Raw genomic sequence first — 15,234 nt, 5'->3', positions numbered from 1 at the left:
AAGAAATAAAGAAATGGACTGAATTAGGAGGGATCCAAACGGATCAAGGATGGATGACGAAGGAAAAATCTATATGGTTTCTTCCCGACTCCATGGTTCAAGTCATCATTAACACAATACATAGTCCAGCGCACCTAGGAGAAAAAGCTATGCTAGACAGCATTCAACACATTTGGTTTAACAAACATCTGCGAGCAGCAGCCAAACAGAAAGTACGTACCTGTATGATATGTTGTCAGTTTAATCCAGGTAAAAGCATCCCCGTAGAGCAGGGTGGATTTCAACCTCCCGATCATGCTTTTGAAGTCCTCCAGATGGATTATATCCAGATGGAACGATGTCGAGGATTCAAATATGTTCTCGTAGTTGTCTGTGCTCTCTCCCGTTGGACAGAAGCCTACCCGGTTTCAGATTACACTGCCCCGACTACTGCCAAACAGCTAGTTCGAGAATTCTTCCCACGATTCGGTTTGCCACGTGTTGTCTACTCAGATAACGGCCAGCCGTTCTCATCCGAACTGATGAAACACGTTTCACTCCTGTTAGGTTACCAATGGAAATTCCACTGTGTTCGACATCCCGAGGCAGCAGGTCTTGTGGAACGTCATAATCAAACTCTGAAAATTAGATTGTCCAAAATATGTAGAGAAAAAGGTGTCGATTGGATAGTAGCCTTACCAGTTGCGCTCTTTTACATGAGAATGGTAGCACATTCTCGAACAGGGCTATCCCCGTACGAGGTGATCTTCGGTAGACCACCAAATATGTGGGGGACGCCTATACCTCGCAAAATCACTGATGTTGACTGTAATATGCTGACAGATTACCTGGCTTCCTTGATGTCTGCACTACAATCTTGTCGTTCACAGGTAGCTGCAGCTTTTCCCGATAACACTGAGGTGAAGCCCCATGACGTGGTTCCAGGTGATCTGGTTCTGGTGCGGAATTTCGACCGGAAGACCCAACTGGAGCCTAGGTGGAAATCGCCTAAACTCGTTCTGCTAACAACAAGGACAGCCGTGAAGATTGAGGGACGTAAAGGGTGGTTGCACTCGAGTCATATCAAGAAATTTTATGGACTACCGTCCGACGTGAACACTCAGCCCTGCATTCCCTCACAGACAGACTCAAAGCTCCCCTTGGTTGAACAAACAAAAACAGAACTTTATAAACTGAAGCTAAGGTCTAGCAAGTCAGACAATTTGATTGTTTAAGTCCTCTCCAAGGTGAATCGGTTGAATTTGTCTCTGACATGTATCCTCTAGACCTGAATAGAGAAAGAAATCGACAGATACAGCTTAAAAAGCATGCGTATTGTAAATCACTTCGTAGTCACTGCACAGTAACATTATTAATTTTGTTTTCTCTAAGTTTTCTGATCATTATAACTAGTATATTGCTACATATGTATTACCCTATTTCTAAGCGTGCTTACAATGTTACTGCTGAACATTCTTTTAGCGAATTACCTCCGCATGAGTTGTCTTATAGATTTGCGCTGCGCAACAACACATTCATTAGTATGTTACATCACTCCCATCAGACCAGCAATGCTACAAATTGTTGGATATGTGGCCGACTCCCTCCCTATCAGAACTATAAGGGAGTTTTGCCCCTCTTTCCGTACCCATTCACTCATAATGGCTCCTGTGGAGCATGGTTTAGTTTGATCAATTCTCTCGATTCAAATTCAGTAGTTTATCAAGACAACTGGGTATGGGGAAACCTGAACCTAGTTTTGCTTAAAGTCTGCTACTCTAACAAGGAGGGACTTCCCAAAAGAACAGGAACCGATCTAGAAAATGAAGTATATGGATTAGGTAATTTTACACTTAACCTCCTGATTCTGACTGTTGAATCCGAAGCTACGCCAATCTTGCCCGCTATGTCAGTATTCCCAGTTAAAGGGGAATTATGTGTAAGAAAGAATGGTTCCATACACATGGGCCATAGTAAATGCACCACTGTAATAAAATTCAGTGATCAAGGCAAGTCTACATTTAGAGCTTCCCGTCATTCCTACTTCATATGTGGCCAGACCGCATATATACGTCTACCTCTAGATTGGGATGGTACCTGTTACATAGCATTCCTTCTGCCACCTGTTTTCCTAGCCCCTCCTGACTATCACAGAAATACTCATTTAGTACACAACAGACAGCAGAGAGATCTCCCGATTGTCGATTACACTGAAACGGCATGGGAGCAATACACAGATTTCAATAAAGGTTTCTTTCCCTATATAGGTACAGTCACTAATAGTAAGCTGATACGTAGATTAACTAGAACCCTTGAAGCAGTAGTGAACGAGACTACTTCCGCCTTAGGCAATTTAACAGAAGAGCAGTCTGCTATGCGGATTGTTGTGCTTCAAAATCGTCTTGTCCTTGACGTCATCCTGGCCGATAGGGGCGGAGCTTGTAGGGTCATCGGATCAAGTTGCTGTGTTTTCATACCAGAAAACTCGCCGTCAGTATATAAAGCCATAACTCGCCTTCATAAGATTATAAGCCAGATACACCAGAGTCCAGGCACCTGGACTTGGTCCGGTTGGTTCTGGAGCGTGTTGTCAGCCTGGGGATGGAGGATCCTATCCTTCCTAGGTATTGGCTTTCTCATACTATTCAGTTGCTGCTTATGTCTACAATGTGGGCCAGCGATTTGTGGTCTGTGTGCCACATCGTGTATCCCGCATCCAAGTTTTCGTTCAAGATCCCGGAAGAAGAAAGAAGAACAAATGATGCTATATGAACAGATCGATGGATTGATGAAGATCGATATCTCCTGAGGGTCCGTAGGGGACAAGGAGGGAATGAGGAAATATGAATTTTGTGATCAGTTATGTCCCCTATCGTAGACCCCAACGGCTCCATGTGCATGCTATAAGTACATGTATGTTCCCTCCAGTTCCAGTTATGAAGACGCAAATACATGTGCGTCCACCATCAACATGTCCTCTTTCAGATCCGCCATGAATGGGTCAGATATTCCATTCCTAAGTATGAAAGGCCACCGACTTTATGTGGTTCACTTTCCACATTTTACAGATTCAGGCGAGTAGGCCCTGAATTCTACCATCAAGCCTTTTCCTGCCTTCTGCCTCTGAAAGCTCCAGTCCGAGCCTGTATCTGTATCCATGAACTTTGTCCTACTCCCTGCGCGGCTAACGGTGCCTGATCCAGCCTGTTGCCTGCCAAAAAGCTGTATTTCACCTTCAAGATTATCTGCTCCGCTCCTCATCCGATGCATTCCTGTCTAGTAGTTTAGGTAAACATTCTTCCAGCTACAATGCAAAGGGCCAGGCCTCACTGTCCTCATGCAAGTAATTCATAGCCCCTGTTACCATGGAAGATTCCTTCCCCCTCGCATCTCATGTAGACACTTAGACGCTTGTACACGCACTAACAGTTAGTATAGAATAGATTCTGTCCGAGAAACCTTTCCTTTTGGATAATACAGTTCTTTAAACATAAGATATTAGATATGATTCGGGATTAGGTTGACATGACCCCTCAGACTTCTGTCTCCACATGTAGAGCTAAATGTCAACCCCCTTTCACCCTCTAGTTGCACGTCAATCACACGTCATGCGGCTGCGCGCGCATCTCTGCCAAATATTTTCTGCTGACATTGCAGGATTCTCTTATGGATCCACCCACTTGTGACATCATGTTTAATGACGTATTTAGTTACGCCTATGTTTACGCCTTTTTTCATTACGTATGTGTATCATTATCTGTACTATCAGTTGTTACGCCTCTTGCATCTGTCTTAATGTAATACTTTTCATATAAATATCATTACTTGTCAATAATGTATTGCCTTCCCTTCCTGAACCTTCGTGGTGATGGAATTTGAAGCCTGCAGTTCGAACTGTAAATTCCTTTGTAGAGGAATAAAGCCTTTTAGAACCTCTAATACCACGGATTCTGCCTCTTATATTTACTGAGTTATTCTTACTAGACTTTACCGCATAAAAAATAGTACCGGTAATGAAATATTTACCACAACACAAAGTGACCTACACCCAAGCACCATGTAGGCAGCCAGAGCAGGCACAGAGGACGAGCGCAACCCCACAAGCATCCCGGACGACCAGCCTGGGACCACGGGGACAGGGAAGGGCAAGGACAAGAAGACGAGGAAGACGAAGTTCAGTCCACAGGCGAACAGGATCATAGTCACAGAGGTGATAGAACACCATCAACAACTCTTCATCACCTCCAACGTCTCACCGGGCACCAAAACTGCAATATGGCGGGACATCGTCGACAAGGTGAATGCATTCGGAGAGCACAAGCGGATAATGGACGAGGTCAAGAGGCGATGGAATGACATCAAGTGGAAGACCAAGGAGAAACTCACCGCCAACAAGAAGGCATCAATGCAGACTGGAGGTGGGGCCACAGCGCCACAGCTGGAGCTGGATGACATGAAGGAGCTGGTGTCGACAGTCATCAGCGTGGAGACTGTGGCCAGAGTCGGGGGACCGGACACTGCTCTACAGGACACAACACAACCACAACAGGGTGAGTGATCACTAGGTACTGGAGGGACGGGTGGAGATTGACACAATGGTACACATACACAATCAAGCAGAGCACAGTGCACACCCACAATGACTCTGGGTCATCGTCCAGATCTACAGACTTTCACAATGTTCAATGCCATGCTGTCTGAATGTCAACCTGTACCATGCGTCTACACACATGTGGACACATAGTAATACACCATCTCCCCTTCACAATGCAGGGACACCATCTACACCTCCTGCAGAGCAGTCCCAGCCACTCTTCATGGATGACAAGGAGGACAACGCCAGCATCGACACCCAAACCATCCAAGACATCCTTGACCTCATCCGCCACCTACCTCCAGGCTCAGGGCAGTCCAGCTACATCGAAGAGACCCCACCCACCACCCAAACCATCCAGCAGGAGGCACCCACAGCCCCGGCACCCTCCCAAGACCTCCAGGAGCAACACATGGCCTTCCAACGCCGTGTGCTGGAGTGCCAGATGGAGACGGCCGAACAGGTGTGGGTAGGCTTCGGCATCATGGCTGCCAAACTGGACGCCATCCTTGGGTGTCTATGTCCGCCTCATGGTCTCCAACAAGCCCTGACTGATATCACTGGAGTCATGATGCGGAGAGTAGAACAGCTGTCGGCTCAGAGTGGCTCCAGCGCTACCAGCCGTGAACTGGCACACATACGGAGGCTCATGGAGAATATGGTGCAGATGGAGGCGGAAAGGATGGCAGCCACCGTGAAGAACCAGGCTGAATTAGGCCTGGCGGCGCAGGGTACACCTGAAATCTTCTGAGTTCGCCTTCTAAATGTACAGAGACACGGAACACTCTGTTGGCATAGGAACTTCAATTTATTAGCTGCAGCTAGGTACAGTTGTCCTAGAAGTACATCAGTGGTAGGTTCTCAGGCGACTGCCACTTCAATCCGTGGCTCACAGTCTTTTATAGCACTTGAATCCCCTAAAGCAACAACCCCCTCAATGTGCAATAAAAACAAACAAATCATCCACTAGCAAACATTCTTTGTACAAGATACAGGATAATAGGTAATAGAAATTCCTTCCCTAGGGTCATGTTCTCTACCTGACGCTATAGGCCAGGTGGCATGAGCATTCCTAAGTTAAATTAATTTACAACAGGACGTGTTTGCGTGTTGCAGGTGGTGATTTGTAAAACAATTGGAGAGGCAGAGAAGGATCACCAAAGGTCAATAGATGGTTATCACGGTAATTAGTTGCTTTGAGCCGGGTCTCAGAATGTACTTTGCACAGAGAGACAGGAAAAGGTTGTTTAACATGTTGCAGTACAGAGTATGAAAGAAACGCTACGAAGGTCGTCGGTGCCTGAGTGAGGGCAACATCACAATGGTGTCAATACGCAAGATGGAGCCATAATCAAATTTCCTCAACCGCTGCACATCATCGAAATGTAGCTGGGATCTATCATGCCTTACAGACCTCCACCATGGCATTGCCGCAAGAAGGCATGGTGCCGATGAATACTGCTGCCCCCACACCATCCACATCCCTGCCCCCTGGTGTGTCAGTGCCTCCCAGTGCGGCAGCCGGACCCACCCAGGCCCCTGATGTGTCAGTGGCACACAGTGCAGCAGGGGTATCCACTCAGGCCCCTGATGTGTCAGTGGCACACAGTGCGGAAGGTGGTTCTGCAACACCCACAGGTGGGGCAGGGCACACACCCAGGGATGAGGACGTGGATGGGACTGTGGTCAGAAGGACCAGGCACTAGCATTCATTACCGCCACCTGGCCTGTGTCTACTTGGTCCTGTACATGGCCTCATGACCTTCCACTGACCCACGATACACTCCGCTGCACTCACCTTGGACAGCAATATGGACTGCCACTTCCTGATTGGTGACCAATGACACAGTGACTAGGCTGCGGACTGTTCCCTTCCCTTCAGCAGGACTTGTCATCCCCGGATGGACTCTGGCTGGCCCACCACAGGCCCATAGTGTGTAGTGTGCTGGGCATTTCCCTGATCTGCTCCGGCTGCATAACTGCACTGGATGGGCAATAAACATCCATTGATGCACTGCTGTATCATGTCCATCATCAGTCATGTATGCATGTGTGGATGAATGTAGAGACAGTGATATTCCTTGTGTCAATGATGGTCATCCTGTGGGATGCCAGTCAGAGGGTGCTACATTGCATTTTGTGTACTGGGTCCCTTGGACACTGCAACTGAGACACACACATCACTCACTTCCTTGTCCGGACATGGACTGGACCACGCCCAGAGCCCACATGTCATTGTGGCAAGCCCTGCGCTGGTCCGGCGTACGGTAGGCCAGACCACTCTGCTTAAACTCTGAGAGGGGGCCCTCATTGCTCTCCGTCGCAGGCGAACTCGTTTGTGGTGTGCAGGTCACTGGTCTGGTTGCCAGCATGTCACAGCCACTCTCTGAGGCAGGTTTGAACACACACCACACCCATCCGGCACAGGCGTCAAAGGCAATGTGACTCCGCCAACATAAGGGGCCGACGACGTCACATTCTCCTCTGCCCGTGGTGACTGGATGACGGACGCCATGGTTCCCAATCATGAAGGGCACATGAGATTTGCTGCGCAAGGGTTAGTGGCAACCCAGGCCTGCGTACAGCACAGGCCTACCACCACGTGGCGCTGACTGGGGTTGCACAGGGTTAGTCGCACCCGGCGCATTGCGGCAGGCACAGGCACGGGACGGTGACTTTGGGTGCACTGAGTTAGTAGCAACTTAAGCTGCTGAGCGGGTGAGCACCCTGCGATGATGCCCCGTCCCGGGGGTCCGGGCAACTCAGGTTTCATGTGCCCTGCTGGACCGCAGTGTAGGCCAGAGCCAGTGGGCTGAGCGGGCCTACCGCCACGTGTCCTCGCTTCTGGGTCACAGACTTAGTGGCACCCATTGGGCTGATAGGGTGTGCAAACAACACACAATTGATGTACGTAATATTGAACAAATCAAAACTGAGCGGGTGTGCAGCCTGCGATGTTGCCGGGTGCACTGGTATGTCCTCAGCCATGGAGTATTCAAGACCCAGCAACACAAATGAGTCCTGGTGGCCTGTGGAGTGTGGCTGCATGGGGTGGAGGGTGCAATGTCCATGGGCCCGGGCTTGTGGTTTGCAGCAGCACGTGGTGGGACATCCAGTTTATACACCGGTGGAGGAAGGTGAGAAGTGAGGCCTGGGTGTGCATGAGCGGGCATGCTCCATGGGCGCCTTTGTGATGCCTCTGCCTGGGTGTGCATGGGCAGGTAGGTGCTGTTGTCTTGTGCGAGTGTGTGCACTGTGCCAGTCATGTATCTTTGACTCTGTGTCAGATGATGGCTCTGACTCAGATGTGTGACCTAATGGACTGCACTACATGCCGGCAAGTGGTTGGAAACACACCGGTGACAGCACGTGAGCAGTGTGGCCTGGGTGCGCAGGGGCGGCTCCCTCTCTTCTTCTCTCTCTCTGTCTCCCCCTCTCTTCTCTCTCTCTCTCTCTCTCTCTCCCACTCTTCTTCTCTCTCTCTCTCTCTCTCTCCCTCTCTTCTCTCTCTCTCTCTCTCCCCCTCTCTTCTCTCTCTCTCCCTCTCTTCTTCTCTCTCCCCCTCTCTTCTTCTCTCCCCCCTCTCTTCTTCTCTCTCTCTCCCTCTCTTCCTCTCTCTCTCTCTCCTTCGCTCTCTCTCTGTTCTTTGATGTGCTCAGGACACACCTTCTCATCATGTTTTTTGTCTTGCAGGCTGTGACCTACGGACTATCCCACGGGAAGCCGCCATGTGTCTTCATTTAATTTTGGTGTTCATTTTAATGAAGTTTTATTTGTTGCTTCGAAAGTGAATGTGTGATGCTCATTTATGTGACGACACATGCATTTCAACTGTTGTGATAGTGCGACGTCATGCAGAATATTTTGCACGTGTTTTTGTATAGCTGATGTGGCATGTCTTTGGGGGGTGCCTGGGAGGGGTGGACGGGCCTCATGATGTGTGGCTCCATGGCATCTGTTGCCCTTCCGATGTGGCCCTGGGCTGGTCTCCTTTTTTTTGGTGCTGGCTGCTGTCCGACTTAACACCAGGTCAGAGCAGGTGCAGATTTCCTGCTGCTAACGCGCCTTATCGCCGATTTTGTGTTCTTATCTCTGATCTGTCTGGTCGTTGAGAATGGTGAGGACTGGTGTGGTCATGGCTTTAGGCACGGGAACGCCCACTCAACATCTTATTAGCGATAGTTGCGGGGATCCTCTGTGGCGATGTTTTTTGCAGCTGCTATCGTGGGTAAACTGGTGCTGTAGGCTGTTAACACCAGCTTGTGAATGGGGAGGTAAATTGATCACGACTTTGGCTGTGATAAAGTGCTGTTAATTCGGCGATAGCTCCTTGTGAATATTCCCCACAGTGTAGTACCTCACAATACCTTTGAAGCTGTGGGAGCGGTCTCTGCTCTTTCGCTATAAGACAAGCACTGTGGTCAGGTTTCTGAACTTCCAGATTATAAATGTTCAGGTAATTTTGTCAAAGGCAGCTTGCTCCTTTAATGGTCATTCAGTTCAATCTATGATGAACTTTATGTTCTTTTCTATCTACTTTAGACTGTATTATAAACAATTTATTAAACCGATTTTAAAATTCCTGGACTTTGGAAAGTGTAGGGATGCATTGTTTTACCTCCTCCTCTTGGGCACATATGAAATATGTTACGGGGTTTGCACTTTCCTAAAAGCTACTGTAGTTTCCAGGAGAACTATGAAGGGCTAGGTGGTGCACTAGTCTTTTATTGGTAGCGTCTGTTAGATCTATGATTATGGAGCTTTTTGATTTTGAGTGTTTATTAGGGTTAAGTGTGGGGGATGCTGCTATTAGTTGTTATGTTTGTTCATTTTATGTATCTTTTAAGGCCATGTATGTGCCAAATAAAACAAGTATTGATTGATTGATTGCTTGATAACGACAGCAATAATTGAAAAAATGAAGACTTACTTTCTACATTTCCCATTCAGAATTTTTTTTAACTTTCTGTTGATATGCATGTGTAAAAGGCAGTATAATGGAAAACTTAGTTATACAACTATTACAAATAAAATTGAAAAATATAAATATGACGTGAGCCCTGCTGCTGGGCTGTCCTACGGCAAAAGAAAAGGGCAGGAATGCGCCGTATCTATCAGGTACGGTGCATTCCTGTCCATTTCCCCTGCGCCGACGCACAATGGGCTGCTGTGTGCCAACGCAGGCACCTTTGCACCATTGTGCAAGGGTGCATGCATTGAGGGGATGATTGTTTTTGTGCAGGAAGATTTCCCTTCCTGCACAAATGCAATCACAAGAGGCTTGTTTCCTTTTTCTATGTGTGCTACAGAATGCAGTACAGATGGAAAAACGAGGAGAAATAAAGATATTTCTCCTCGTTGTGCCTCCCTCATGTCTCCCCAGGGGAGGCGTAAACCTGGGGCAGTGTCAAAATGCCATGGATGTTGCTGGGAACACTTCCAGCAACACCCATTGCACTCCCTTTAAAGCAGAAAACTGCATTAAAGGGGACAATATTTAACAGATAGCATTAAGCCAAGAAAAGTGGCTTAGTGCTGCTTCATAAATATGGAGTGGGCTCCAGCACCACTGAACGTTACAAAAAGTGACGTTCCAACAGCGCAAGGGGCCTCATAAATGAGGCCCAAGATTTATACCCTTCTAGTTGATTCACATGTTTATTCATGTGCTGCATTTGGTGTTTCAGACTATCCATCACCATTCTGCATTGACTGCCCCATTTTGATTAGCTAAGAACCAGGTCAGTCCTCTTCTCATGCCTGAAACTGGCAGCCCCTTTCCCTAATTTATTATAGCTCCAACATTTACAGTAAACATTTCTTTCAGCACAATTAGCTGCCCCTTTTCCATTTAAAATCAACACTAACACAGAATGTGTTTCCTTTGGCTGTTGGAATATTTTTTCAGCTGTCTGTGATTTAACAATATTGCTGAATTTTATACTGGAACATACGGACCAACTGGTCAAGGTATTCTCTGCACAGCAAGACATTATTCAAGGTACATCCTCCTTATGAATTGCCTTTGATCAGTTGTATATCACAATAAAGACACTGAAATATCAAATTACAGATGTATTGTGACAATAATATGTACTGATTACTGATATTTCACCAAGTGTAGATTTACTAATATTAAATGTGCCAACACACAATTTTGGGAGTTGATATATGGTCTCAGTATACATATAAGTTGATATATTTAGAACCTTACTACATGACCCACATGCTGCACCACCACCCCTAGCTCATACACCTTCCGCCCTAAACAGACGCAAACAAATTAAGCAACATGCCACACCTCACAACTTTGCTTCTCCACGTCTACTGCACCACAAGGTTACACTACAATAACAGCACAGCACACCAACTCCCTCTCAACCACCATCTCCACTACCTACACCCATCAAAATGCCTTCTTAGCCTGCTGGACGAGGAACAAAATACAGAACAGCTACACAATTGTAATCCTCATACAGCTAATACCAACACTAAGGATGCACCTGCTGCAAGCCCACAAAATACTGCTGTCTTCAACAAAACAAAATCACATTCTCTAAACTGTCTACTAATAAATGCTCGATCGCTCTCAAAAAACAAACATTACATCAACGACCTGCTCACTGATGAAAAACCTGACATATTATTGATTATTAAATCATGGTTGGGAGATGATATGGCTCCAGTCTTGCATGAAGCCGTTCCTCTAGGCTATCAAACTATCACACAAAATCGTATAGGCAAAAAGGGAGGTGGCCTAGCTGTTGTGTTCAGGCAAACATTACATATCACCAAAGCTGACGACGTCTCCATAAAAGATTGTGAGGCACTTTTCACCAGATGCAATTCTATACCGTCTTCCCCCTGTAACATCTTGCTCCTTTAAAGACATCCACCTAGTAATGGGACATTCCCTTGCCATCTGGGATGACCTGAAGAACACAGTTGATAGCAAAGGGGTTGCTGCGCTACTTCTCTTGGACCTCTCGGCTGCCTTTGACACGGCTGACCGTGACACTCTGACACTATAAAGTCCGCATAGAGGGGACTGCTCTAGCCTGGATCATATCCTACCTTTGCAACAGAACTAATGTCATCCATGCCCCCCTTTCTCTTCCAAACTGTACTTCACAAAATCAGGGGTCCGTCAAGGCTCTATCATCTCGCCAATGTTTTTCAACATCTACATGAAGTCATTACCGGCACTGATCAATCAATTTCACCTCACGTGCTATAACTATGCATACTTTTTACACAAAGACGGTGCACCAAGGAAAAAAGTCTTTTCACTAAATCCAATTTGTTGTTCTTTTATTTCCATTCAATTTTCAAAAAACAGACTCAGCCAACGCGTTTCGTTCTCTACGAACTTCGTCAGGGCATGGATTGTCTCCAAGGAGCGGCCACCATATATTCCAAAAGAAACACTGCCGTCCTTTAAATGTAATACGAATATATGTGACCTCTGCAAATGTAGAGGTTCTTATTGAAATATCACCGGCTAGTCCAACATTCAATTAATCAAGACCCTTTATGTCCGATTTATATGTTTCACGAAAAGAAATAAGACGACCTTGTTGTCGTATATTTATGCCCACAGTACAGGCTCCATCATTCTTTCAAAAAAGGGGCGCTATCTCGTGTCACCAGTGAAACGGTTTCACTGGTGACACGAGATAGCGCCCCTTTTTTGAAAGAATGATGGTTAACGGTTGCCAGAAGATCCACCTTCAAGCTGCTTTGTATCACACAATGCGATACATGGAACAGGACTGCTCTTCATCAGGAATAAAATCACCAAACACATTCAACAAAGGAACCTCTGCTCTAAAGTGGCACCTCGCCTCAAAATCCCAACATAATAGAAAAAAAACATGGGTGGCACATCCTTCTCTGTTCAAGCATCCAAACTATGGAACTCTTTACCCCCAACATAAGATCCACAGATAATCACCTTATCTTCAGAAAACTACTCCAGAGTTGGCTCTTCCCTACGTGTCCACCACACGCAAACAGAAATATACAGCATATCCCTCTGTATATAAGCATTTATTTGTACTATAGATATGTACCTATATATGTGTATTGATCTGTATAAACGTGTAGAATAATTATGTTTAAAACAATATAGCTATTCACTAGCTCTGCCTAACAAATGCAATTACTGATAGTTACATTATTCTATGTTTTTAACATGCATTTAAGTGACTGCATAAATAAGTAAATCTTTTATCATAACTATTTATCTACAATTGCTTCACTATTGAATTACATTTTTTTTTATAAAAGTATAACAACACTTGAAAGCTGGAGTTTATTTAATGCATCTTTAATCTACATATACTACCTTCCTTTATATAGCTAAATACCTTCCATGTACATATGGATCTATATATTTATTACTTTTCTTCTAATTCAGCCTATCCAATGCACTACCCTATTTCTCATCCTATACCGCTCTCAACATATCCTCTACCTCAACTCTCTGACTCATCTCAAATCTCTTGCTACTACTCTTTCCAATGCACTACCCTATTTCTCACTCTATACCTCTATCAATATATCCTCTACCTCCACTCTCTCATTCATCCCAAACCCCATACCATCATCTCATACCTCTTTTTCATACCATCATCTCATACCTCTTTTTACTATTCTGATCTCCCAAAACAAGCCTTTCTAAACCCTTCCCTCTCTCTCTTCCCCCTCCACCTCCCTTTTAGTCATTCAAAGTCTCCTCCTACTTCTACGAGCTCCAAAACAAAACAACAAAAAGAACAGAATAAGTTACAAATCCTTCCCTCTTCTATCCCTTCACTATCCCTTTCAATCCAAATAACAGACTAACATGTCCACCGCTTAAATTCCTTTCATATTTCACTATACTAATTCACCACTAATTATTTATGGGTTCTGGAGTAGCGTGCTACTCACCGAAAAAGTGCTTCAACACCTCATCAGGGAAAACAAGCGCCATATAAATGGAAACGTTTTTCCTTCTTCTTTCCCTCCGCTATCTCTCTCACTCATAATGATTTTTACCACTTTATCATTTTCTTTCTATGTGGCTAAGAAACGGTATAATTGACTGTTTGTCTACATTATATTTGTAGCACCATCACTGCACTGTTCAGTTTTTCGCCAGTTTGTATACCTTCTTTGGAAATGTATATTGATTCATAATATGGAACAAATGAGACTATGTTGCCAATTATTGTTTGTGTGTCCCTTGTGGTATTACACTGTGACTAACTGTGCATTGCAGGATTATTTTCTATATAAATGTAAGAAGTTTCACTTCGAGAGGAAGAGCGTGTTGCTTTACAGATTATATACCCAGGTCCCTCTCAACTATTCAATTGCCCTGTCCTTGTATAGATGATAAAACTCTAGGGCTGCTGTCTTTGTCAGAGGTTGTTCCCAGTGTAATCCACAATGAGGAGCAGATCCTTAAACAGATGACATTACAATGCTGATAAACACACCATTAATATATTTTATCTTTTGCTATTCTACCAGGTGCTGGCACAGCTCTGTAAAACAGGTATTGGGCATATGTTCTCTCAGAAATGTACAGCCCAAAAAATCACCAACTTTGTTGCCCCTCACCCACCCTTTCAGTGCCTTGCTGGCATAATATAAGAAGTCCACCCATGAATGGTGTGGGAGTTTGTGGCTCTCCTTGAACCTCTGATGGAACTTCTTATGAATCAGCCCAAATTTAGCAACAAGTGTTGCTTCAATAGGGGCATACCCATTTGATCCTCTGCCTCTAGTGTCAGGAGTGTATCCCTCCCCAACATGGGCATGTGATTCCACAGGCTACCGCTCGAGTACCAGACCTTGTGTACCCTGAGAGCAACTTCTTAAGCAGTAAGCTACTTGCTTATATCACCTCCCACCACACAGTTAGGCTATAGGTCCTGAGGTATGCAGACTCGCACCTCTCCAGCAGGCACTGTTGGTATGTTGCCACCATCACATTTGGGTCCTGAAGGTTGCCTTGCCTTTTGCTCCCGCTCTCTCTATTCTTTTCATTCTTCAACAGTAGTTTCTTTTCAGATAATGCCTTCTTATCCTCCACCTTCTCCAGTTTTAATTTAACCAGCTCCAGCCTTGAGCTTCCTCTCCTCCCTTATGTCCCCCAACTCCTCTTGTGACAGGTTTCTGATGGATACACTGCTCCCAGCCCCGTTGTGGGCTCCATGGTTTCTCTCTGGGGGCAGTTCAGCTATTCTTGCAGCTCAGGGTCCCTCTACAGGCCCTCCTTCTCAATCTCATTCAAGCCCAAATCTTCCTCATTGTCATCACCATCATCCTCTCCTGAGGCGGACTACCACCTCCTCACCTCCTCAAAGGCTCTGAGGGCTACCTGGAGATCCAGGTTGGTAGCCCTCTTGTCTGCTTTCAGCCCCCTCTGTTTGCCGGGTTCCAGCAGCTCAGCCTTGCTGAGGGTTCAGAAATTGCACAGCTCCATCTCAATGGTGCAAAAAAGAAGGAAGGGCACTTACATTTGGAAAAGGGTAAAAACTGCCAATTGAAAACTAAGAAGAATTTAAAAAGAGGTCAACTCTGGTGTCAAATTATTTAGTTGGGATTTTTGTGTAGCACAAATCATTGTATGGTACTGCATAAACACAAGTCCTGATCCACACCACTGA

The sequence above is a fragment of the Triturus cristatus genome, chromosome 2_2 (genome assembly GCF_964204655.1).
Source record: "Triturus cristatus chromosome 2_2, aTriCri1.1, whole genome shotgun sequence".
Taxonomy (NCBI): Eukaryota; Metazoa; Chordata; class Amphibia; order Caudata; family Salamandridae; genus Triturus; species Triturus cristatus.
Note: the sequence above shows the minus strand (reverse complement) of the source record.